Below are 24,081 nucleotides of genomic sequence, written 5' to 3' on the forward strand. Positions count from 1 at the left end.
CCGCGATTTAAGTAGACCCCTATTTATGACATGTTTACAGAAACATACTACGGATGCCTTTAGCTTGATATAAATCTACGAATATAACGAGTGACACTGTTTTAGAGCTCTACGCATTTCTATTATAAGAGCCGTTTCACTTTCGTTTAAGTTTGTATTTTCATATTGCATCGCCCTTGTTTGTCTGTTAGACAGGAAGTGGGCATCGGCCTCAATGCCAGCGAGCAGGGATAAAGAGCAGAGGAAGAGAGGAAGGGGGTACATTCGAGATCTCTGTTCTAAAAACAGTGGAATAAAAATCCTGCAATACTCTCTGGCGATTAAGTGCTGAAAATGAAAAGAGAGAGGGTTCCTACCTCGTTGTTTTGTCCACTCGACCGCACTGCGCAGCTAGAAATCAACTTCCTCTCTGAGAATGTGCGCTGACAGGAAGGGCGCGCCCGAGCGCGGAAACCAAACAACTGAACTCCTCCCCGAATTGCAACATCGTTCATAACTGAGTCAGGACGGAGCTAGCCAAGAATAATCTGCAAGCACAGCCGAGACCTGCGCCGCGCCCACCCTCTCCCCCCGAGGTTTATAACGACACAGAGAGGATATCAGCAGATTGTTATATGCAGTTTGTTTAAATACAAACGGTTAGTTAACAGTTTTTTTTTTTTCTGAATACTACACTATTATAGACTTGTGAGTACTGCGGTCCTGACTCTGCAATATAATACGGACTGTGTGGTTTTGTACAGGGCTGTGACAGCAGCGATATACAGGAATATACGTGTTCTCCTTCAGGAAATGCACTGCTCCGATTGGCTTGTTTACACAACATCACGTGCAGCTCATTTTAATGTAGTTTGCCAATCTTCCTGTGACCACTGTCATCACATTTCTGCAACATGTCTGTCGTGGAGAGATCAATCTCATCTCTGTGACAGCAAAGCAGGGCAAGACCACACAGCCGATCTGCACACATGGAAGATCTTGTCCAGCCCTTAAACAATTAATAATATTATTGCAACTGAACAACTTGTCGGCTAAAATAAAACCGCTTCAGCAAGTAGATATTTAATGTGCTTTGTATTTGTTGTGCAATGCGTGTGTATATGGTATAACAATACGACATTAATGCTTTGTGTTTAATTGTTTTGTATATTTTGTTTGTGATGTGTATCGTGCAGTACGAAACAAAATGAACCAAAATATGCCTATGTATATTGCAGCAAAGGGTTAAACTCAGATTATTCTTTGGTAATGTGCAGACCGCTACACACATTAAAGTAGTTTTCTGGATATGCGGCCCATGATAAAAGTTTAGTTGTGCACCTTTCCACTAGAGGTTTAGAATTGCAATATTAATAAGCTGGTTCACTACACTGCAGTTTACAAGCCTCTTCCACTAGAGGTTTAGAATTGCAATATTAATAAGCTGGTTCACTACACTGCAGTTTACAAGCCTCTTCCACTAGAGGTTTAGAATTGCAGTATTAATAAGCTGGTTCACTACACTGCAGTTTACAAGCCTCTTCCACTAGAGGTTTAGAATTGCAATATTAATAAGCTGGTTCACTACACTGCAGTTTACAAGCCTCTTCCACTAGAGGTTTAGAATTGCAATATTAATAAGCTGGTTCACTACACTGCAGTTTACAAGCCTCTTCCACTAGAGGTTTAGAATTGCAATATTAATAAGCTGGTTCACTACACTGCAGTTTACAAGCCTCTTCCACTAGAGGTTTAGAATTGCAATATTAATAAGCTGGTTCACTACACTGCAGTTTACAAGCCTCTTCCACTAGAGGTTTAGAATTGCAATATTAATAAGCTGGTTCACTACACTGCAGTTTACAAGCCTCTTCCACTAGAGGTTTAGAATTGCAATATTAATAAGCCTCTTCCACTAGAGGTTTAGAATTGCAATATTAATAAGCTGGTTCACTACACTGCAGTTTACAAGCCTCTTCCACTAGAGGTTTAGAATTGCAATATTAATAAGCTGGTTCACTACACTGCAGTTTACAAGCCTCTTCCACTAGAGGTTTAGAATTGCAATATTAATAAGCTGGTTCACTACACTGCAGTTTACAAGCCTCTTCCACTAGAGGTTTAGAATTGCAATATTAATAAGCTGGTTCACTACACTGCAGTTTACAAGCCTCTTCCACTAGAGGTTTAGAATTGCAATATTAATAAGCTGGTTCATTACACTGCAGTTTACAAGCCTCTTCCACTAGGTTTAGAATTGCAATATTAATAAGCTGGTTCACTACACTGCAGTTTACAAGCCTCTTCCACTAGAGGTTTAGAATTGCAATATTAATAAGCTGGTTCACTACACTGCAGTTTACAAGCCTCTTCCACTAGAGGTTTAGAATTGCAATATTAATAAGCTGGTTCACTACACTGCAGTTTACAAGCCTCTTCCACTAGAGGTTTAGAATTGCAATATTAATAAGCTGGTTCACTACACTGCAGTTTACAAGCCTCTTCCACTAGAGGTTTAGAATTGCAATATTAATAAGCTGGTTCACTACACTGCAGTTTACAAGCCTCTTCCACTAGAGGTTTAGAATTGCAATATTAATAAGCCTCTTCCACTAGAGGTTTAGAATTGCAATATTAATAAGCTGGTTCACTACACTGCAGTTTACAAGCCTCTTCCACTAGAGGTTTAGAATTGCAATATTAATAAGCTGGTTCACTACACTGCAGTTTACAAGCCTCTTCCACTAGAGGTTTAGAATTGCAATATTAATAAGCTGGTTCACTACACTGCAGTTTACAAGCCTCTTCCACTAGAGGTTTAGAATTGCAATATTAATAAGCTGGTTCATTACACTGCAGTTTACAAGCCTCTTCCACTAGGTTTAGAATTGCAATATTAATAAGCTGGTTCACTACACTGCAGTTTACAAGCCTCTTCCACTAGAGGTTTAGAATTGCAATATTAATAAGCTGGTTCATTACACTGCAGTTTACAAGCCTCTTCCACTAGAGGTTTAGAATTGCAATATTAATAAGCCTCTTCCACTAGAGGTTTAGAATTGCAATATTAATAAGCTGGTTCACTACACTGCAGTTTACAAGCCTCTTCCACTAGAGGTTTAGAATTGCAATATTAATAAGCTGGTTCACTACACTGCAGTTTACAAGCCTCTTCCACTAGAGGTTCAGAATTGCAATATTAATAAGCTGGTTCACTACACTGCAGTTTACAAGCCTCTTCCACTAGAGGTTTAGAATTGCAATATTAATAAGCTGGTTCACTACACTGCAGTTTACAAGCCTCTTCCACTAGAGGTTTAGAATTGCAATATTAATAAGCTGGTTCACTACACTGCAGTTTACAAGCCTCTTCCACTAGAGGTTTAGAATTGCAATATTAATAAGCTGGTTCATTACACTGCAGTTTACAAGCCTCTTCCACTAGGTTTAGAATTGCAATATTAATAAGCTGGTTCACTACACTGCAGTTTACAAGCCTCTTCCACTAGAGGTTTAGAATTGCAATATTAATAAGCTGGTTCATTACACTGCAGTTTACAAGCCTCTTCCACTAGAGGTTTAGAATTGCAATATTAATAAGCCTCTTCCACTAGAGGTTTAGAATTGCAATATTAATAAGCTGGTTCACTACACTGCAGTTTACAAGCCTCTTCCACTAGAGGTTTAGAATTGCAATATTAATAAGCTGGTTCACTACACTGCAGTTTACAAGCCTCTTCCACTAGAGGTTTAGAATTGCAATATTAATAAGCTGGTTCACTACACTGCAGTTTACAAGCCTCTTCCACTAGAGGTTTAGAAATGCAATATTAATAAGCTGGTTCACTACACTGCAGTTTACAAGCCTCTTCCACTAGAGGTTTAGAATTGCAATATTAATAAGCTGGTTCACTACACTGCAGTTTACAAGCCTCTTCCACTAGAGGTTTAGAATTGCAATATTAATAAGCTGGTTCACTACACTGCAGTTTACAAGCCTCTTCCACTAGAGGTTTAGAATTGCAATATTAATAAGCTGGTTCACTACACTGCAGTTTACAAGCCTCTTCCACTAGAGGTTTAGAATTGCAATATTAATAAGCTGGTTCACTACACTGCAGTTTACAAGCCTCTTCCACTAGAGGTTTAGAATTGCAATATTAATAAGCTGGTTCACTACACTGCAGTTTACAAGCCTCTTCCACTAGAGGTTTAGAATTGCAATATTAATAAGCTGGTTCATTACACTGCAGTTTACAAGCCTCTTCCACTAGGTTTAGAATTGCAATATTAATAAGCTGGTTCACTACACTGCAGTTTACAAGCCTCTTCCACTAGAGGTTTAGAATTGCAATATTAATAAGCTGGTTCATTACACTGCAGTTTACAAGCCTCTTCCACTAGAGGTTTAGAATTGCAATATTAATAAGCCTCTTCCACTAGAGGTTTAGAATTGCAATATTAATAAGCTGGTTCACTACACTGCAGTTTACAAGCCTCTTCCACTAGAGGTTTAGAATTGCAATATTAATAAGCTGGTTCACTACACTGCAGTTTACAAGCCTCTTCCACTAGAGGTTTAGAATTGCAATATTAATAAGCTGGTTCACTACACTGCAGTTTACAAGCCTCTTCCACTAGAGGTTTAGAATTGCAATATTAATAAGCTGGTTCACTACACTGCAGTTTACAAGCCTCTTCCACTAGAGGTTTAGAATTGCAATATTAATAAGCTGGTTCACTACACTGCAGTTTACAAGCCTCTTCCACTAGAGGTTTAGAATTGCAATATTAATAAGCTGGTTCACTACACTGCAGTTTACAAGCCTCTTCCACTAGAGGTTTAGAATTGCAATATTAATAAGCTGGTTCACTACACTGCAGTTTACAAGCCTCTTCCACTAGAGGTTTAGAATTGCAATATTAATAAGCTGGTTCACTACACTGCAGTTTACAAGCCTCTTCCACTAGAGGTTTAGAATTGCAATATTAATAAGCTGGTTCACCACACTGTAGTTTACAAGCTGTTTCCACTAGTGGTTTCTAAACTGTTGGCTACCGAGGGAATGTATTACTTCTTTCTAATCAACATTATTACTTTGCTTCGCCTTGTTAAAAAGTCACCAATAAGTCTTGGTCGTTTAGAAGCCATTTGAACGTGTTTAACTCGCAGCTATGCTGGTATGAACCGAGCCGTACAGTGTTTTTGAAGAGCACAGAGGCTGTAGATATCAGTGAGACTTGGGAATTAATGCATGCACACAACGAGGGATGAAATGCATTTTATTTTGCATTTTATTAAGAGAGCCTTAATAAATAAAGATCAGTATGATTTTAACACAGCTCCGTGACTCGATGCCTCATAGCTGGCTATGGCATTGCTTACTTACTGAAATCACGGTCCCTCCCTTGAAAGGAGCGCTGACCATCTTTAAAATCCATTCTCTTACCTCTTATTAGCTTTATTAACATGATCACTGTCCCCTCCCTTTAAAGGAGCGCTGACCATCTTTAAAATTCATTCTCTTACATATTACCTTATATTATAACTCCTGTCCCCAAAGCCTTTGAAACGTTTAAAACAGATTCCGTTTTTATTTTGTATCGTCTTGTTTGTTACAGACAGGAAATGAGCGTCGGCCTCAATGCCAGTGAGCAGGGAGAGAGAGAGGAAGAGACAGAGGAGAGGGGGTTCCATTCGAGATCATTGTTCTAAAAACAGAGGAATAAAAATCCTGCAATACTCTCTGGGGGATTAAGTGCTGAAACAAAGAACAGAGACAGAGACAGAAGGGTTCCTACCTCGTTGTCTTGTCCACACGACCGCACTGCGCACCAGGAAACCAGCTTCCTCTCCGCACTGACAGGAAGTGCACTCCACAGCGTGGCAACCAAACTCCCCGCCCCCCCCCAACTGCAACATAATTCTTAACTTACTTTTTAAAGAGTGCTGACCATCTTTAAAATCTATTCTCTTACTTAATAGCTTTATTAACATGATCACCGGTCCCTCCCTTTAAAAAAGTACTGACCATCTTTAAAATCCATTCTCTCACCTCTTATTAGCTTTATTAACATGATCACCGGTCCCTCCCTTTAAAAAAGTGCTGACCATCTTTAAAATCCATTCTCTCACCTCGTATTAGTTTTATTAACATGATCACTGGTCCCTCTCTTTAAAAGAGTGCTGACCATCTTTAAAATTCATTCTCTTACCTCTGTTTTATAATTGCCCGTCTACCCTTCTGTGTGAAATGTTCATCTCTGTTTGTTTTTTCCACGATTGTGTTTTAACTCTTTCAAGCACATGATCTGCTTAGTTTAGTCACTTTTATGGCACACCCGACCCGTGAGGGCTCAGTACGGTACCGGTACGGGGGGTTCTCCACTGGCTATTTGTCGAGCTGACTTAGAACCAAACCGTGAAACTCCAGGCCCCCGACATCCGAATCGAGAAGGGTAAAGCTGCAAGAGGTGCGGCGATTATTTGTGACTCTGCATTTATTATGTAAGATCACTAACATCTGCAAATACTTCAGATGCAATCATGAAAAAGTTGCCTGCACGCAATCTTATAGAAACGACATGAGAAAATTACAACATTCCAGCAACGTCATTAAAGGTAGACATATAGTGAACCAGTACAGTCCACATATTTGTGAGCTGTGCCAAACTGTGTCTGTTTTGGTGCAGAAGGATGTGATAGAGACCAAGGTCGGGAATAACACTTCTTTTTAATTGTTTTCAAATAAAATAATTACAGCTGCTCGCCACGTCACCACAAGCGAAACGTTTTCCCTTGTGGCTCAACAATTTTTCCCCAAGTTGGCCACGGTGGCGAAGGCTTTGAAAAATGTACTTGTGTGAGACTACCGCACATTCAACGTGTGATGGTAGATGAATCAATACAGACTATTTGGTTTGATTTCATTTTGCCCAATGAAAGCTCTTTCGCTTGATCACGTAACATATGCATGCCACAAACGTCGTGTTTGGCGGGAGGACAGAGGTTCTAATTAGAAACAGTCAGCGGACGGCGCTGCTTGTGAAAGAAAAAAAAAAAACACATGGCATCCAAACGGAAAAAAATGGTAGAAAAAAATTGTACAGACAAATGACCAATTTAATAATTTAATAAAAAAATAAACACATTTATTACTTTAAAAAGAAGGCTTTTAATGTCAGAATCAGTGCAATATTACTGTCAGTAGTCCCAGGTGAAAGAACACGGTAAAAAATGTTTGGTTCCCAAGTGGCGCATCCAGTAAAGGCGCTCCGCTGAAGTACAGGATGAGCCCTATAGCCTGGAGATCGCAGGTTCGAATCCAGGCTATGTCACAGCCAACCGTGGCATAGGCCCGGCAGGGGAATCCACAGTTGGATTGTGGCCGACAGGGCGCCTGTGGTTCTGCAGTGGAGCCATCAGATCTGTGTTGTCCTCCAGCACTGTAGGTCTGGTGGCCTCGCTGTGGATCCGCAGTGCAAAAAATGACGGCTTGGCAGGAGCACGTTTTGGAGGACGCGTGTTCCAGCCTCCGTTTCCCGAGTCGCCAGGAGGTTGCAGCAGTGAACCAGGATATAAACAATAATTGGGCATTTCAAATTGGGAAGAAAACCAGGGTAAAAAATTGCCGACGGCTACATTTAAAATAAATAAATAAAAATACGTTTTTTAAACACAGTAGTGGATGTACAATCCTACTAATATTAATCACATTAGTACAAGCTTGCATAACTAGAGCTGCTTTTGGTCAGGGAGTGTCACAAAGACGGCCAGAGTGGGTTGCGTCAGACCAGAAAGGAATTCAAACACAGAGACGGTGGTTGTGATGAGCTGAGTGCAATGGCTGCACTCAGCGTTTATTAACAAATAAAAGGTTTGAAAACAATGGAATACAAAACAGGACACGGCACTATAGCCAAAATAAAGAGACAGACAAAACGGACTAACACTAAACAAACGGTGCACGGAGACAAACAAACACGGTGAGAACAAAACACTTATCTTTACGATCTTTCACTACTACTTATTCCTCTCTCTCTCACCCGTTCTCCTCTTCCGAACACCCAACCCCGACTGAAAGAAATGTGCGTCTATATATACTATTGTGCTGGGATTCAATTACTAATTAATTATTCACTTGAATCCCAGCACGTGAATTAATTCTGTGCAACCCCGTGCTCACATATTACATTTAACCAGCACGTGAAGTGATTTGTGCCCTCCTCGTGCCTAAATATAAATCTACACTTTTTAAATACACGTGAAACACAGACCCGTTTATATCCCGTGTACCAATGACTATACACCAACATTAACACACGCAACATACAGCAACACATAACACACAAAATACACACAGGGGCGGGCACTTTGCCACATATACCCCCCCCTGTGCAAAGCACACATGGCCTCAACGGCCACCTCCCCCCTTAAATACCCAGCAGTCCAGGCCAAAGTCTCGGGCTGGGAAGGGAGGCTTCAGTGGGCCCATGGCTGGAAATGCTGTCAGCTCCCCTGCCGGTAGTGGCACGGCTGACAGCATGCTGGTCCCGTCCTGCAGCGAAAAAGCTGCGGGGGCAGGTGGTCCCCCGACCTCCCCCTTCTTCGTAGCCGGCAGCTCCCTCCTGTGGGGCTCTGGCCACAAGAACTCCTGCAGCGAAACTGCTGCTGGGGAAAGTGGTCTCCAGACCTCGTCCCCCTTCTTCGTGGCCGGCAGCTCCCCTTTCTGGGGCTCCGGCCACCGTACTCCCTGTGGAGGTACGGGCAGCAGAGGCAGCTCCTGCTCCTCTGCTCCGGGCGGTGGCGGAAGCAGAGGCAGCTCCAGCTCCTCTGCTCCTGGTGGTGGTGGAGGCAGAGGCAGCTCCTGCTCCTCTGCTCCTAGTGGAGGAAGCGGTGGAGGTGGCGGAGGCAGAGGCAGCTCCTGCTCCTCTGCTCCTTCCGGTGGAGGTGGCGGAGACAGAGGCAGCTCCTGCTGCTCTGTTCCTGCCGGTGGAGGTGGCGGAGGCAGAGGCAGCTCCTCTGCTCCTGGCGGCGCTGGCTCCCTCCGCTGTGGCGGCTGGGCTGGTGCGCGCCGTGCTGCCTTCAGCAGCATGAATAGAGGCTGCTGGGGGACACCAGCCTCCTGCCCCTCTCCCCCCCAAAAATTTTCAGGGGGTTGGGCCTGTAACTCCTCCCCTTCCGGCTCTTGGGGCTGAACCAGCAGGCATTTTCCCTCTGCTGGTGGCTTGGGTCCCAGAGCTGTGGAAGCCCCGACTTGCCTCCCTTTGGGCTGTGGACGCACCGACTCCTCCCTTTTGGGCTGTGGACGCACCGACTCCTCCCTTTTGGGCTGTGGACGCACCGACTCCTCCCTTTTGGGCTGTGGACGCACCGACTCCCCCCTCTTGGGCTGTGGACGTTCGGGCTCCCCCCACTCAGGCGTAGGACGTTCGGGCTCCTCCCACTCAGGCGTAGGACGTTCGGGCTCCTCCCACTCAGGCGTAGGATGTTCGGGCTCCTTCCACTCAGGCGTAGGACGTTCAGGCTCCTTCCGCTTGGGCTGTGGACGCCCAGGCTCCTCCCATTTGGGCTGTGGACGCTCAGGCTCCTCCCATTTGGGCTGTGGACGCTCAGGCTCCTCCCATTTGGGCTGTGGACGCTCAGGCTCCTCCCGCTCGGGCTGTGGACGCTCAGGCTCCTCCCGCTCGGGCTGTGGAGGCAAAACCAGCAGGCATTCACCCTCTGCTGGTGGAGATGGGGACAGCAGGTACTCCTCTGCTGGTGGTCCTGCTACCTGGGCTGCTGTTCCGTTTATCGTTGCCTCCAGGTAGCTGAGGAGAAACTCCACACCTTCCTCCAAGGTGTTTGGGGTGTGTTCCTGCTGATAGGCCTCCCATCTCTCACTGTCCATCATCCACAGGGCCCGGACGACCATGGGCAGAGACTGGGCCTCCAGCCCAGCATTCTCCAGGAACCAGCCCCGCAGTTTGATGGCGTCTTCTGCCATTGACTTTTTTTTTTTTTTTTCCCCAAAACAATATTTGTAATCCTTTATTTTTATTTATTTTTTTTAATCCAGACCCCTCCTGGTCTGACGCTTGGAGGCGCGGCTATCCCACTTCTGACACCACGTGTCACAAAGACGGCCAGAGTGGGTTGCGTCAGACCAGAAAGGAATTCAAACACAGAGACGGTGGTTGTGATGAGCTGAGTGCAATGGCTGCACTCAGCGTTTATTAACAAATAAAAGGTTTGAAAACAATGGAATACAAAACAGGACACGGCACTATAGCCAAAATAAAGAGACAGACAAAACGGACTAACACTAAACAAACGGTGCACGGAGACAAACAAACACGGTGAGAACAAAACACTTATCTTTACGATCTTTCACTACTACTTATTCCTCTCTCTCTCACCCGTTCTCCTCTTCCGAACACCCAACCCCGACTGAAAGAAATGTGCGTCTATATATACTATTGTGCTGGGATTCAATTACTAATTAATTATTCACTTGAATCCCAGCACGTGAATTAATTCTGTGCAACCCCGTGCTCACATATTACATTTAACCAGCACGTGAAGTGATTTGTGCCCTCCTCGTGCCTAAATATAAATCTACACTTTTTAAATACACGTGAAACACAGACCCGTTTATATCCCGTGTACCAATGACTATACACCAACATTAACACACGCAACATACAGCAACACATAACACACAAAATACACACAGGGGCGGGCACTTTGCCACATATACCCCCCCCTGTGCAAAGCACACATGGCCTCAACGGCCACCTCCCCCCTTAAATACCCAGCAGTCCAGGCCAAAGTCTCGGGCTGGGAAGGGAGGCTTCAGTGGGCCCATGGCTGGAAATGCTGTCAGCTCCCCTGCCGGTAGTGGCACGGCTGACAGCATGCTGGTCCCGTCCTGCAGCGAAAAAGCTGCGGGGGCAGGTGGTCCCCCGACCTCCCCCTTCTTCGTAGCCGGCAGCTCCCTCCTGTGGGGCTCTGGCCACAAGAACTCCTGCAGCGAAACTGCTGCTGGGGAAAGTGGTCTCCAGACCTCGTCCCCCTTCTTCGTGGCCGGCAGCTCCCCTTTCTGGGGCTCCGGCCACCGTACTCCCTGTGGAGGTACGGGCAGCAGAGGCAGCTCCTGCTCCTCTGCTCCGGGCGGTGGCGGAAGCAGAGGCAGCTCCAGCTCCTCTGCTCCTGGTGGTGGTGGAGGCAGAGGCAGCTCCTGCTCCTCTGCTCCTAGTGGAGGAAGCGGTGGAGGTGGCGGAGGCAGAGGCAGCTCCTGCTCCTCTGCTCCTTCCGGTGGAGGTGGCGGAGACAGAGGCAGCTCCTGCTGCTCTGTTCCTGCCGGTGGAGGTGGCGGAGGCAGAGGCAGCTCCTCTGCTCCTGGCGGCGCTGGCTCCCTCCGCTGTGGCGGCTGGGCTGGTGCGCGCCGTGCTGCCTTCAGCAGCATGAATAGAGGCTGCTGGGGGACACCAGCCTCCTGCCCCTCTCCCCCCCAAAAATTTTCAGGGGGTTGGGCCTGTAACTCCTCCCCTTCCGGCTCTTGGGGCTGAACCAGCAGGCATTTTCCCTCTGCTGGTGGCTTGGGTCCCAGAGCTGTGGAAGCCCCGACTTGCCTCCCTTTGGGCTGTGGACGCACCGACTCCTCCCTTTTGGGCTGTGGACGCACCGACTCCTCCCTTTTGGGCTGTGGACGCACCGACTCCTCCCTTTTGGGCTGTGGACGCACCGACTCCCCCCTCTTGGGCTGTGGACGTTCGGGCTCCCCCCACTCAGGCGTAGGACGTTCGGGCTCCTCCCACTCAGGCGTAGGACGTTCGGGCTCCTCCCACTCAGGCGTAGGATGTTCGGGCTCCTTCCACTCAGGCGTAGGACGTTCAGGCTCCTTCCGCTTGGGCTGTGGACGCCCAGGCTCCTCCCATTTGGGCTGTGGACGCTCAGGCTCCTCCCATTTGGGCTGTGGACGCTCAGGCTCCTCCCATTTGGGCTGTGGACGCTCAGGCTCCTCCCGCTCGGGCTGTGGACGCTCAGGCTCCTCCCGCTCGGGCTGTGGACGCTCAGGCTCCTCCCGCTTGGGCTGTGGAGGCAAAACCAGCAGGCATTCACCCTCTGCTGGTGGAGATGGGGACAGCAGGTACTCCTCTGCTGGTGGTCCTGCTACCTGGGCTGCTGTTCCGTTTATCGTTGCCTCCAGGTAGCTGAGGAGAAACTCCACACCTTCCTCCAAGGTGTTTGGGGTGTGTTCCTGCTGATAGGCCTCCCATCTCTCACAGTCCATCATCCACAGGGCCCGGACGACCATGGGCAGAGACTGGGCCTCCAGCCCAGCATTCTCCAGGAACCAGCCCCGCAGTTTGATGGCGTCTTCTGCCATTGACTTTTTTTTTTTTTTTTCCCCAAAACAATATTTGTAATCCTTTATTTTTATTTTTATTTTTTATTTATTTTTTTTTTAATCCAGACCCCTCCTGGTCTGACGCTTGGAGGCGCGGCTATCCCACTTCTGACACCACGTGTCACAAAGACGGCCAGAGTGGGTTGCGTCAGACCAGAAAGGAATTCAAACACAGAGACGGTGGTTGTGATGAGCTGAGTGCAATGGCTGCACTCAGCGTTTATTAACAAATAAAAGGTTTGAAAACAATGGAATACAAAACAGGACACGGCACTATAGCCAAAATAAAGAGACAGACAAAACGGACTAACACTAAACAAACGGTGCACGGAGACAAACAAACACGGTGAGAACAAAACACTTATCTTTACGATCTTTCACTACTACTTATTCCTCTCTCTCTCACCCGTTCTCCTCTTCCGAACACCCAACCCCGACTGAAAGAAATGTGCGTCTATATATACTATTGTGCTGGGATTCAATTACTAATTAATTATTCACTTGAATCCCAGCACGTGAATTAATTCTGTGCAACCCCGTGCTCACATATTACATTTAACCAGCACGTGAAGTGATTTGTGCCCTCCTCGTGCCTAAATATAAATCTACACTTTTTAAATACACGTGAAACACAGACCCGTTTATATCCCGTGTACCAATGACTATACACCAACATTAACACACGCAACATACAGCAACACATAACACACAAAATACACACAGGGGCGGGCACTTTGCCACAGGGAGACATTAATATTAACACACACTAGCACTGTCCTGCAGTGGAAAGAAAACCGCGTCACAGTCCAAATAATGTAAAGGATTATGCAGTACATGAATATCTCTGCAAACCTATTCAGAATTTAGGAAATCTGTAATGAAGTTTTTTCATGTGGGACTAAGTTTGGCATTTATTAAATGGGAATCAGATTTATAGTGCACTTTAAATATACCGTTTATGTGTATTGTAAAGGGTAGGGTCTGGCATTTAAATATCTACGTGTTTTCAAATAAAATACACGTCTTTTTGCCTTGTGAAACAGCATGTTTAACTTGTTTACAGTATTGTTAAGTGGCTTAAGTTTTTCCAGTGTGGCTAAAAAACGTTAAGTTACTTTAGCCACAGTGGCTAACTAAATGAAAGTCTTGGAGGGAACGTAGAATGCTAGTGGTGTCGATACTCGTATTTTCAGAGTAATCGTAATGGCTAAGTTGTATTTGTCAGCAGGTATTAAAATCAATCAAAGCATGCCTATTTATTAATGTGTTGATTTCAAAACAAGAAAAGCTGCCCTTCCCTCACCTTTACAATAGAGTATCAATCAATGGCAATGAACTTCAGCATTGAGTGTTTTAAAAGAGTGCAAGAGAATGAATCACACTCTCAACATGATCAGAGGGAGACACACCCGATACTCAGAAACATATTATAAGAGACGCCCAACACACCACAGATTAGCTGATATAAAACTGAGGTACAGGGAGAGGGGAGAGGGGAGAGGGAGGATCTGTCCTACAAAGAGTGCACAAGAATGAAACACACTCTCAACACAATCAGAGGGAGACGCACCTGACACTCAGAAACATATTATAAGAGATGCCCAACACACCACAAATTAGCCGATATAAATCTGAGGTACAGGGAGAGGGGAGAGGGGAGAGGGAGGATCTGTCCTACAAGAGTGCACGAGAATGAAACATGCTCTCAACACAATCAGAGGGAGACGCACCCGACACTCAGAAACATATTATAAGAGATGCTCGACACACCACAAATTAGCTGATATAAATCTGAGGGAGAGAGGAGAGGGGAGAGGGAGAGGGAGAGGGGGGAGAGGGAGAGGGAGGAGGGAGGGTCTGTCCTATAAAGAGTGCAAGAGAATGAAACACACTCTCAACATGATTAGAGGGAGACACACCTCCGATACTCAAACATACACTAATAACCTTTATAATGTATAGTAAGCAGAAACCTTGAAACCCCTTTCAGAAAATATCTATTACAATTTCAAATGTGAAAGGGATCAAGATTTTGATGTGCAGAGAGGTTAGAGTCTGGATTAGGGGTTGGGGCGGTGTTTCAAGGGTACCTGTATTTGATAGCGAGGAACAGGGGGGTACCTCCAAACCGGTCTCTCACTGTGGGCTCCGCCCCCCTGGCCAGCAGGAATTTGACCATGTTGGTGTTGCCGCAGATGGCTGCCATGTGCAAGGGGGTGGTGCTGTCATAGTCACCACAGTTCAACCTGCGCGGGAGAGAGAGGAGAGTGAGGAGACACGCACTTAAAAGTCTCTGTGTCTTCAGTGTAAATTCAATGGCAAACGTTTCCACTAGAAGTCTTTCTCAGCGTCTTCAGTGTAAATTCAATGGCAAACGTTTCCACTAGAAGTCTTTCTCAGTGTCTTCAAAAGTATTTTCATTTTAACACATGTGATGCTACAACCGGTTAAAGAAAGCTTTCAGTTTCCTGGCCAGCTTCCGGCACCTCCTCAAGACACAGCTGTTCAGACAGCATCTGTAAACCTCACCACTCTCCACTATGCTGGACTGGACGGCATCCAGCTGTACCAGTACTTGCATCAGCTTGTGCTTGCACTGAACTGCTCCACACTTTGCCGTATTCTACTACTGCTCTCAATCAGAATTATATTTGCTGTATCTCGTACTTGATTTTACTCTTAAAAGGTAACCGTAGTCACTTTTTTTTTTGTAATTGCTCTTCTTTGAAATCGTTCTTCTCTATTTATTGTACTGACTACTTGCTCTTAATGGAATTTACTCTTATAACCAAACATTTGTAAGTTTAACTGCTCTTAATTGAAATCACTCTGAAACGTAATTATTGACTGCATTTTTTATTTTCTCTTATTTGAATTAGCTCTTACTAGTGATTGTATTGTATTCCAGTACTGCTATTATCTATGTGATACTTTGTACTGTGATATTTTGTAACAACTGTAAGTTGCCCTGAATAAGGGCGCCTGCTAAGAAAGAAAGAAAGAAAGAAAGAAAGAAAGAAAGAAAGAAAGAATATATTCTCTGACAGTCTGTTACAACTTCCCTTCCTCGCTCACCGCAGCAGTGTCTTCGAGGTTACTGGCTGAAAGCATGTCAGTCAATAGGGGAGGCAGCAGCTGATTGGTTACTTAACAAGTGAATGGATTTTAGAAATCATCTATGCTAGTCTGCCCCTCAAACAGTTTTAAATATAATTTAGATTGAAATGGCAGTTAGTTTATAAATCCATTTCTAAAACGGGTCGCATTTTGTAATTTAAATACCTATGAGCTACCAAAACGTATTTTTGTTTCATATCGTCATTAATGTATTTATTTATTTATTTGGTTAAACTGTAATCCAGCCTTACATTTTAACTTCTTGAAGTTACCACAGCGTGTCTATGTATGAATTACTGACGAGTAATATTGAGATTTGATTACACTAGCAGATCAACTGATAATGTATGGATGTGATTTTGTGAAAATAAAATATTAATATTTTTAAAAAAAAATGAAACACTACAACATTTTATAAAGAAATAAATAATTAAATGAAATAAACACCAAACTGTACCACATTCGTTTAGTCTTAATAATATCATAACAAATATACTTATTATAAATACGTACCTTCTTTTATTTTTGGGGAAACGGTCTGGAACTAAAGTAAAGTATTTTTTAATACAGTGTTATTTGAGTATTTAAAATATGGTTATCTTCAAAATTAAAATATCAGCAACGGTGTGTTAATTAAACGAAGCGCCTGACGCCGCTCGGAACTTTGGCATTTTTAAATCCTAACGGTCTCTGCTCAGCGGAGTGGAATGTTCAGGAGCCGGTTGCCTAGCAGCGTCTCCGCCTCCTTCTCTGCCCCGCCCCCTCTCTCCCTCTCTCGTTGCTCCAGCTAGGAGTTCACATTCAGCTTCCTTAGATTATATAGCGCCATTCTTTACTAACTTTTACAAATGAGCTTATTGGAGGCTTCGTGTTTTTAAGATGGTTCAGGTGCAGTCCGGGCACACTGACTGGAGCATCATTACAGTATACCGCACTGCGCTCGGCTTTGTGTGGAGGCTGATACACAAAATAATGAACGACTGGTAAAGAAATCACATGTATTGCTTTTTAATGGTAAATGTGTATCTGGTATTCTAAGTATTATCTACAATTAATAATTCAGCTATATTCCGAATGTAATGCAGTATTAAGACAGGGTCCAGTATTAGAAATAAATAAACACGCTTTAAGCAGTGATGTTTATTGACCATTCCCATCCATTCTCTATATGTTTCTACATTGTGGTTGCAATCCACAGGGACAAGGGACTCAGTGATGTTAAATAAAAAACTAGAGCCCACAATTAACCAAAATATTAAATGTAAAGAACACGTTCATGTCTTGCTTTCTCATAGCTGCTTCTGTGTGTATGCACCCGTGGTGTTTGTTTTGTGTGATTATCTTGTCTAAGACTGTGCATATTATACAGGGTTAGACTCCTACAGAAAACAGTGAGTGGACTGTGAAGTGTAAATCCTTTACCAGCTTTGGAAAAACGGAACTGTGCGATCATATTTGTCCATGCATAATGTTTATGCTGGTCTGTAAACTGTTGTGAAATTAAATGCTGTTTGTTTTAAAACACATTTTTGGTTGTACCGTTAAAAGAGTATACAGACAACAGGAAACAAGTATCACTTGACTCACTTGCAGAAATTGAATGTTAAGCAAATATATTCTATTTAACAAGATAGTCGATTAATCTGTAGACAGGAGAGTTTCGCGTGGCCGCTGCAGATCCACATTATAAACACACAAGCACAACAATAGCGTGTAACGTGTTCGGGTTGCGCACTGAAGTGAATAAAGAAAGACTGCATTTCCCAGCGTCGCTCGCTCTATTTAAAGCTGCGCTTGCGCACTGAAGGGAATAAAGAAAGACTGCATTTCCCAGCGTCGCTCGCTCTATTTAAAGCTGCGCTTGCGCATTGAAGTGAATAAAGAAAGACTGCATTTCCCAGCGTCGCTCTCTCTTTTTAAAGCTGCGCTTGCGCATTGAAGTGAATAAAGAAAGACTGCATTTCCCAGCGTCGCTCGCTCTATTTAAAGCTGCGCTTGCGCACTGAAGGGAATAAAGAAAGACTGCATTTCCCAGCGTCGCTCTCTCTTTTTAAAGCTGCGCCTGCGCATTGAAGTGAATAAATAAAGACTGCATTTCCCAGCGTCGCTCGCGCTATTTAAAGCTGCGCTTGCGCACTGAAGGGAATAAAGAAAGACTGCATTTCCCAGCGTCGCTCGCTCTATTTAAAGCTGCGCTTGCGCATTGAAGTGAATAAAGAAAGACTGCATTTCCCAGCGTCGCTCTCTCTTTTTAAAGCTGCGCTTGCGCATTGAAGTGAATAAAGAAAGACTGCATTTCCCAGCGTCGCTCGCTCTATTTAAAGCTGCGCTTGCGCATTGAAGTGAATAAAGAAAGACTGCATTTCCCAGCGTCGCTCTCTCTTTTTAAAGTTGCGCTTGCGCATTGAAGTGAATAAAGAAAGACTGCATTTCCCAGCGTCGCTCTGTTTTCACAGCTGCGCTTGCGCATTAACGTGATAAAAAAGACTGACAGTACGTTCATTTAGATCATTCTGTGCAGAATCTGACCAGTTTATCCAATGATCTTAGAATTGGTCAGATTCTGCACAGAATCTGCAGAGAATGGTCTCCGTGAACACACCCTTAATCAGCCTCTCAGTGCGTCTGCACTGGCTTTTCTGTGCCCTGCTGTACTGTGCGGAGCAGGTGGGACACAGGCAGGGCTGCATTGATTTCATTCAGGTTGCTAAAATCTAGTTTTCAGCATTAGACGTAAAATACCAAAAATGGACGACAAAGCAAAACAAGCAGAGTGTATTTCATCTGAGGATTAAAAATGTGCTGAATACAATGTTTCTGGCCCGCCTACTCTTAACTTTTTTACAATCTGGCCCCCGAAATAAACGAGTTGAAGAGCCCTGCGTTAAGCCATTCGTGTATCTCAATCACATCCTGAGAAACGTGTCAATAGTAACATTGATTTAATTTTTTTTTTTTTCTGTGAAACAACTAAATGGGCTTTTAAATCGTAAGTCTGACTTTTTCATTTCAAAGCAGAAGCGACTCTTCTTATGTAAATACAGTCACGCACAACGATTGTGAGTCCAGCATCAAATACTTTATTTTTCATTGTAGCTTTGATAAAGATTTGTCGTTATTAACACGTTGCGATCTCGTTTCTGCTTGTTAATCAAAAATTAAAGCTTAATTTGGTTGTTTCACAGAAAAAAAAAACACGTAAATCAAATCAATTTTGCTATTAACTGGTTTCTCAGTTGTGATTGAGATGCACGAATGGCTCAACAGGTATCGATTTAATTATTAAAGGAGAGCAGAAAAGTCGGTTAAAGTCGAGATATTTGAACGGGGTCTGTGTCGTGTAGCGGCGCGAGACTGACAGCTGAGAGCTCTCAGAACTGCGGCGCGAGCAGGGGGCGTGGCCACTGGACTGCGTGTTGTGTGTGCGTGTGCGTGTGCGTGTGCGTGTGCGTGTGTGTGTGCGTGCGTGTGTGTGTGCGTGCGTGTGTGTGTGAGTGTGTTTCTTCTCAATGGAATATCACTGTGCTCTGTGTGTGTGTGTGTGTGTGTGTGTGTGTGTTCTCAATGGAATATCACTGTGCTCTGTGTGTGTGTGTGTGTGTGTGTGTGTGTGCGTGTGTGTGTGTGTGTGTGTGTGTGTTCTCAATGGAATATCACTGTGCTCTGTGTGTGTGTGTGTGTGTGCGTGTGTGTGTGTGTGTGTGTGTGTGCGTGTGTGTGTGCGTGCGTGTGTGTGTGCGTGCGTGTGTGTGTGAGTGTGTGTTTCTTCTCAATGGAATATCACTGTGCTCTGTGTGTGTGTGTGTGTGTGTGTGTGTGTGCGTGTGTGTGTGTGTGTGTGTGTGTGTTTCTTCTCAATGGAATATCACTGTGCTCTGTGTGTGTGTGTGTGTGTGTGTGTGTGTGCGTGTGTGTGTGTGTGTGTGTGTGTGTGCGTGTGTGTGTGTGTGTGTGTGTGTTTCTTCTCAATGGAATATCACTGTGCTCTGTGTGTGTGTGTGTGTGTGTGTGTGTGTGTGTGTGTGTGTGTGTGTGTGCGTGTGTGTGTGTGTGTGTGTGTGTGTGTGTGTGTGTGTGTGTGTGTGTGAGTGCTCTGTTATTGTTGTTTATGTTCTGTTTATGTTCTGTTATTCGGCACACTGGACCTGTAGGGCGGTGCTCGTATCCTTCATCCTAGCCTGTAGTTACACAATAACGATACACTAGAAATTAACATTCCTGCATTGAATCCTATGAAGGAGGACAGGTGATGATGTCACATAATGGGCGGGGCTAACGGTTACGCGCTTTACTGTCATTGTGGCTTTCTAACACCGAAAATATATTTTAAAATTAAGCACAGTTATATCTTATTTTCTTGACAGTACAATGCATTCTCATTCATATAAACTATTAGTTTGGTTTTGATATTTAGTTAAGAGATCACGAGTCCTTAAAAAATCCCAAATTTCCATTTTTCGTATCGCCCTATTTTAACACCAGCTAGAGTTAAATCAAAAGACATTGGAGCAGGCGATTAATATCAAAGATATCGTATGAAGATTAATATTGGAATCCTGATATCACACATTAAAGAAATGTATTTGTCAAAATGTTTATTGATGATCTGTCCTTATTTCATATAAAGTTGGATAGCTAGCTGGTTTTCTTTTTGGCATGTCACATGTGCTTAAGGAGATGCTGGTTCCAGTGGAATGAAGGGAGTGAGGTGATATGTGAGGGTTCCTAAGACAGATCCCAAGTATGATTACACTGAATTCATCCAAGCAGCTCAGTTAAGACAGAATCTCAGGACTATTTCATTTCTTTTGTTGTGGATAGTTCATTTGTAATCAGATGGGCTACATTTAGGTAGGCTTAATGTCTTACAGTGGAATTCAATCTTGTGCTCTTGTGAGTGTCTCAGGTCAGTCCAATGGTAGCTAACGTGCCCATTTTTTCTCAGTTTCAGAAAAATTCAATCTGCCACCAGAGATCCACGTGGACTTAAAGGACTCTTCAGGAATTGAAGATGATGCAGACATCTTTGATGAGCTTATGACGTCAAATGAAGTATCCTTCAAAGTCTTCACTGGAGAACAATCTGGTAAGACTTTGAGTTATAGGCTAAGCAAAGTTTATCCTGTTGCACATTCTGCTTAAACCCTTTAAATTCTCAAAATGATGTCATACGGAGCAGAAGCGGACAGGACGTCCTGGCTAAGTACTCAAGCTAGCTGTGCTTTAAAGCCCATTGACCGTGTTTTGCATTGGCTAATGTAAGGAATTTATTGAAAGGAGACTTGTGATTTTGGCATTGTCATGACAATTTTCTATCAAATTAGATGTCATTAGTCATCCTATCATCCGTTTTTTATGACAGCGGACGATAGGATGACTCGTCTAATTTGACAGAATTGTCATGGCAATGGCAAAATCACAAGTCTCCTTTCAACTGATTGCTTACTTCAGCCAGTGCAAAACACAGTCAATGGGCTTTAGAGCACAGATAGCTCGAGTGATGAGCCAGTTTGTCATGTCTGCTTCTGCTCCCATTGTGTGTGTCTTCAGATCTATCCGAGGCCTCGTTCTGCTCAGTGGGGTCTGATTCATCATCAGGTTCAACTGTGATTCTTGAAGAAACCATAGCAAGGAGAAGAAATCGGACTGATAGTCCCGTAGACAGTAATGCAGCAGGAGGTGTGAGTTTAAAAATATATATTTTGTATTATATGCACTGCTTGTGCATTAGTCAATGTTTTAGAACACATTGTGTGGTTTCTGCCATTTCCAGCACCCTTGAAGATGCACTGCTGTGGCTGTTAGGTTTTTATCTTGTTCTTCCAGATGATCAGTGCCATCCTTGACTCGAAGGCAGGTGGTGAAAAGATATTCCTTGAGTTTGCCAAAACCAAGAGTCTCTCTGATAGCACCCGTAGGCTATTAGTGAACATGCTTGTGGCAGATATGATTGAGAGGCATGGGTAAGTGAATGATTCAATGTGCTGGGTCTGTATGATAACAATGCTAGAATTACCTTTCTTTACTGATAACATAATCACAAACCAACATTTTGTCTGGAACGATTTTAGTCAGACTTAGTCTTAGTCATTAGTTTTCATATATTCATGTTGTGGTGTTCTGTTCCAATTTATCTTAAAAGGAGGGTCCCCCCATCAAGTGTGCGCACCAAGCATGCCCTGGGAATCGTGACTTTATTCCCCTATTTGAAGGATCCAGATTCAAGTGATGGATATGTAAGTTTGGATTATTGTAGGTAACAATGCATGCACATTTTTAACCTTTCTTAATTAAATTGGTGGGGCCAAATTGCTTCAATTATCAGCTCAGGACTCATCTTGTACTGGGGACACCTGGCCAAGAGTACTATGGTCCTAAATAGTGACCTTATGTATTTGTCAGTGTTTCCCCTAGATTATAGTCCAGACAGGGTGGGAAGGCTCCATCTCTCATCCAGACCCTCTTTATCCAAAACTGTCAATAGAAACCAGTAGAAGTCTAAGTCTTTCTGGTGGGGGAGCACGAGACCTAGGCAGGCAGGGCTGCCCTGCATGCACAATGGTAAGGGGAACTCTGTTTTGTCAAGTTCTTACTGTGTTTTCCTTTTGAAAGGAACACTACTGCAATGCCGAAAGTGGATCGGGTTACCTGGCCTGGAGGATTAAGACTGTCCAACGCAACACATCACATGGGACCAAGAAGAGATCCATGTCCACATACCAAGATGGTCCAAAGGCTAAGCGGGCTTCACATTCAACTGTTGAGCAACTGACAGGCGACGAACGCAGAGAGGCGATATCTGTGCTTCAACATTCAACTGACGAGTCACTGGTCAAGGAGAAGATGAGGGCAACATTCAAACACAGACAGAACATTGTGCAGGATCCAGAGAAGTCCTCAACCATCTTGGGCGTCTTCCCCCGATTCCTTGACATACCAGGCTTGGTAGTTATGATTAGAAGCAAGCTTTTTGCCATACTTTGTAGATTTAAAGATAAGAGTTTTGTGAAACAATGTTGGTTCAATGTTTTTCAGATCGACCAAGACTTCACAATGCTGTTTGGAGAGGATGCATCTGGCAAGTTCCTGGCGAAATGGCCAACTTTGTTCAGACCAGAGTCATCGCAGACTGCAAGAACCTACCCCCCAGTGCCCATTTGGAAGCCCTCCTCTCTTCTGCGCAGCACGACTCTGATGATTTGGGTACATGAGTACATCATTTCTGCTTGACCACCAAATAGTTTGGTCTTACTAACATGTCATGTGAGCTTCAGGTTTTTACTGTAGCGTTTACTGTAGCGTTTGCTCTACTGTGTTTATCCTTCACTAAGACTATGATGGGACAGTGACTTGGCAGCCATTCTGTTGCTGCTGCATCTGCTACCCCCGACCTCAAAAGGCAAGAGGGCTGCAAAGATCGTTGTCTCTCAAGCTGCTGACCATCTGGTGAAATATATGAAGGTATGTTCTCTTATTTTGGTTGTGCTTTTCTGTGCCACTCTCCTTTTATCTAGCACAGTGCCTCCTTGCCATACACACAGCCCCTGCAAGCCCCTCTCCCGCCCCTTGCTTTCTGACAGTTTCACCAAGGTGATTGGAGGTGCATTGCAGACAGCAGCTGTATCGTAACCAATCAGCATGTTTGCTCAATCTGAGTGCAATAATGGAGGCTACTTTGTACCTCAGGCTGCTTTGTCTTTGCTTTGTGTGACAGAAATGAATGGCTGTGGTTTCCCCTATGTTCTTTCTTTCAGGTGGGGACGAGCATGGTGACCTTCCTTGCGCAAGTTGGACGTGAACAGCCCTTCCTCCTCTGTGTCGGCGAACAAAAGAACATCATCCAGAAATTCTACATCGTCGTTGACCAGAAGGCCATTCCAGTTTATACTCTGATGTTTCCACATCTAGTTGGGTGAAGAACTATGGAAGCGAGTATCACATTGGTAAGTTTGTTTGCTCAGGTACAGAAAGTGAAATGCCTGTATTCAAGAAGATCATTAATGTGATTGGAAAAGATGACCAAGCTTTTCTTTTGACCTCGAATGTTGCTACGTTGTGTTTTGATGATCACTTAAATGCATTCAGCATTGAAGAAATAAGTGATGCATTTACTGTGATATGTGTAGAAGACCTGGTTCACCATAGACCTTATGACAGGCAGTATGACACGGATGATGAGAGAACATGCATTGTCCCATACTGTCACATTGTATGACTTGCATTTTGTTTTTGATGTGTGTAGAAGTGCTGCTTTACCATCGGCCGTACATCAGACTGTTTTTGTATCATACTGATAGAGAACACATTGTCACAAGTTGTGTCATGTTTACCTGTTCAATGTGAGTCAGGGTAATGTCACGTGTTGAATGTGGTGTACATGTTGAGATTAAAAGAAATAACAGCAGATTCTGTGCTGTGTTTATTTTAGTTGTAAGTACACTAAGGTTAAAGGCACAAACACATTGGGGGGTACAGGGGGTATTATATGGCTGGAATGGTTATAATTCAAGTTTACATCCTATAGTGTGAACTCTATTAGAGTGAAAGTTACAGTGTGAGAGTTGATTTTATATTTACACCCTACAGGGTT

General features: G+C 44.0%; 1 protein-coding gene across 1 annotated transcript in view; it reads right to left on the minus strand.

Annotated features, from left to right (window-relative positions):
- The window catches only part of LOC131725054 (butyrophilin subfamily 1 member A1-like), an 80,598-nt gene extending 74,752 nt beyond the window's left edge, over positions 1-5,846 (minus strand). The window contains exon 1 of the mRNA XM_059018473.1: positions 5,782-5,846. The gene's annotated coding sequence lies outside the window, so the exon portion shown is untranslated. The remainder of the gene's footprint in view (positions 1-5,781) is intronic.
- Positions 5,847-24,081: the final 18,235 nt, after the last annotated feature.

This window comes from Acipenser ruthenus, chromosome 60 (assembly GCF_902713425.1).
Source record: "Acipenser ruthenus chromosome 60, fAciRut3.2 maternal haplotype, whole genome shotgun sequence".
Classification (NCBI taxonomy): Eukaryota; Metazoa; Chordata; class Actinopteri; order Acipenseriformes; family Acipenseridae; genus Acipenser; species Acipenser ruthenus.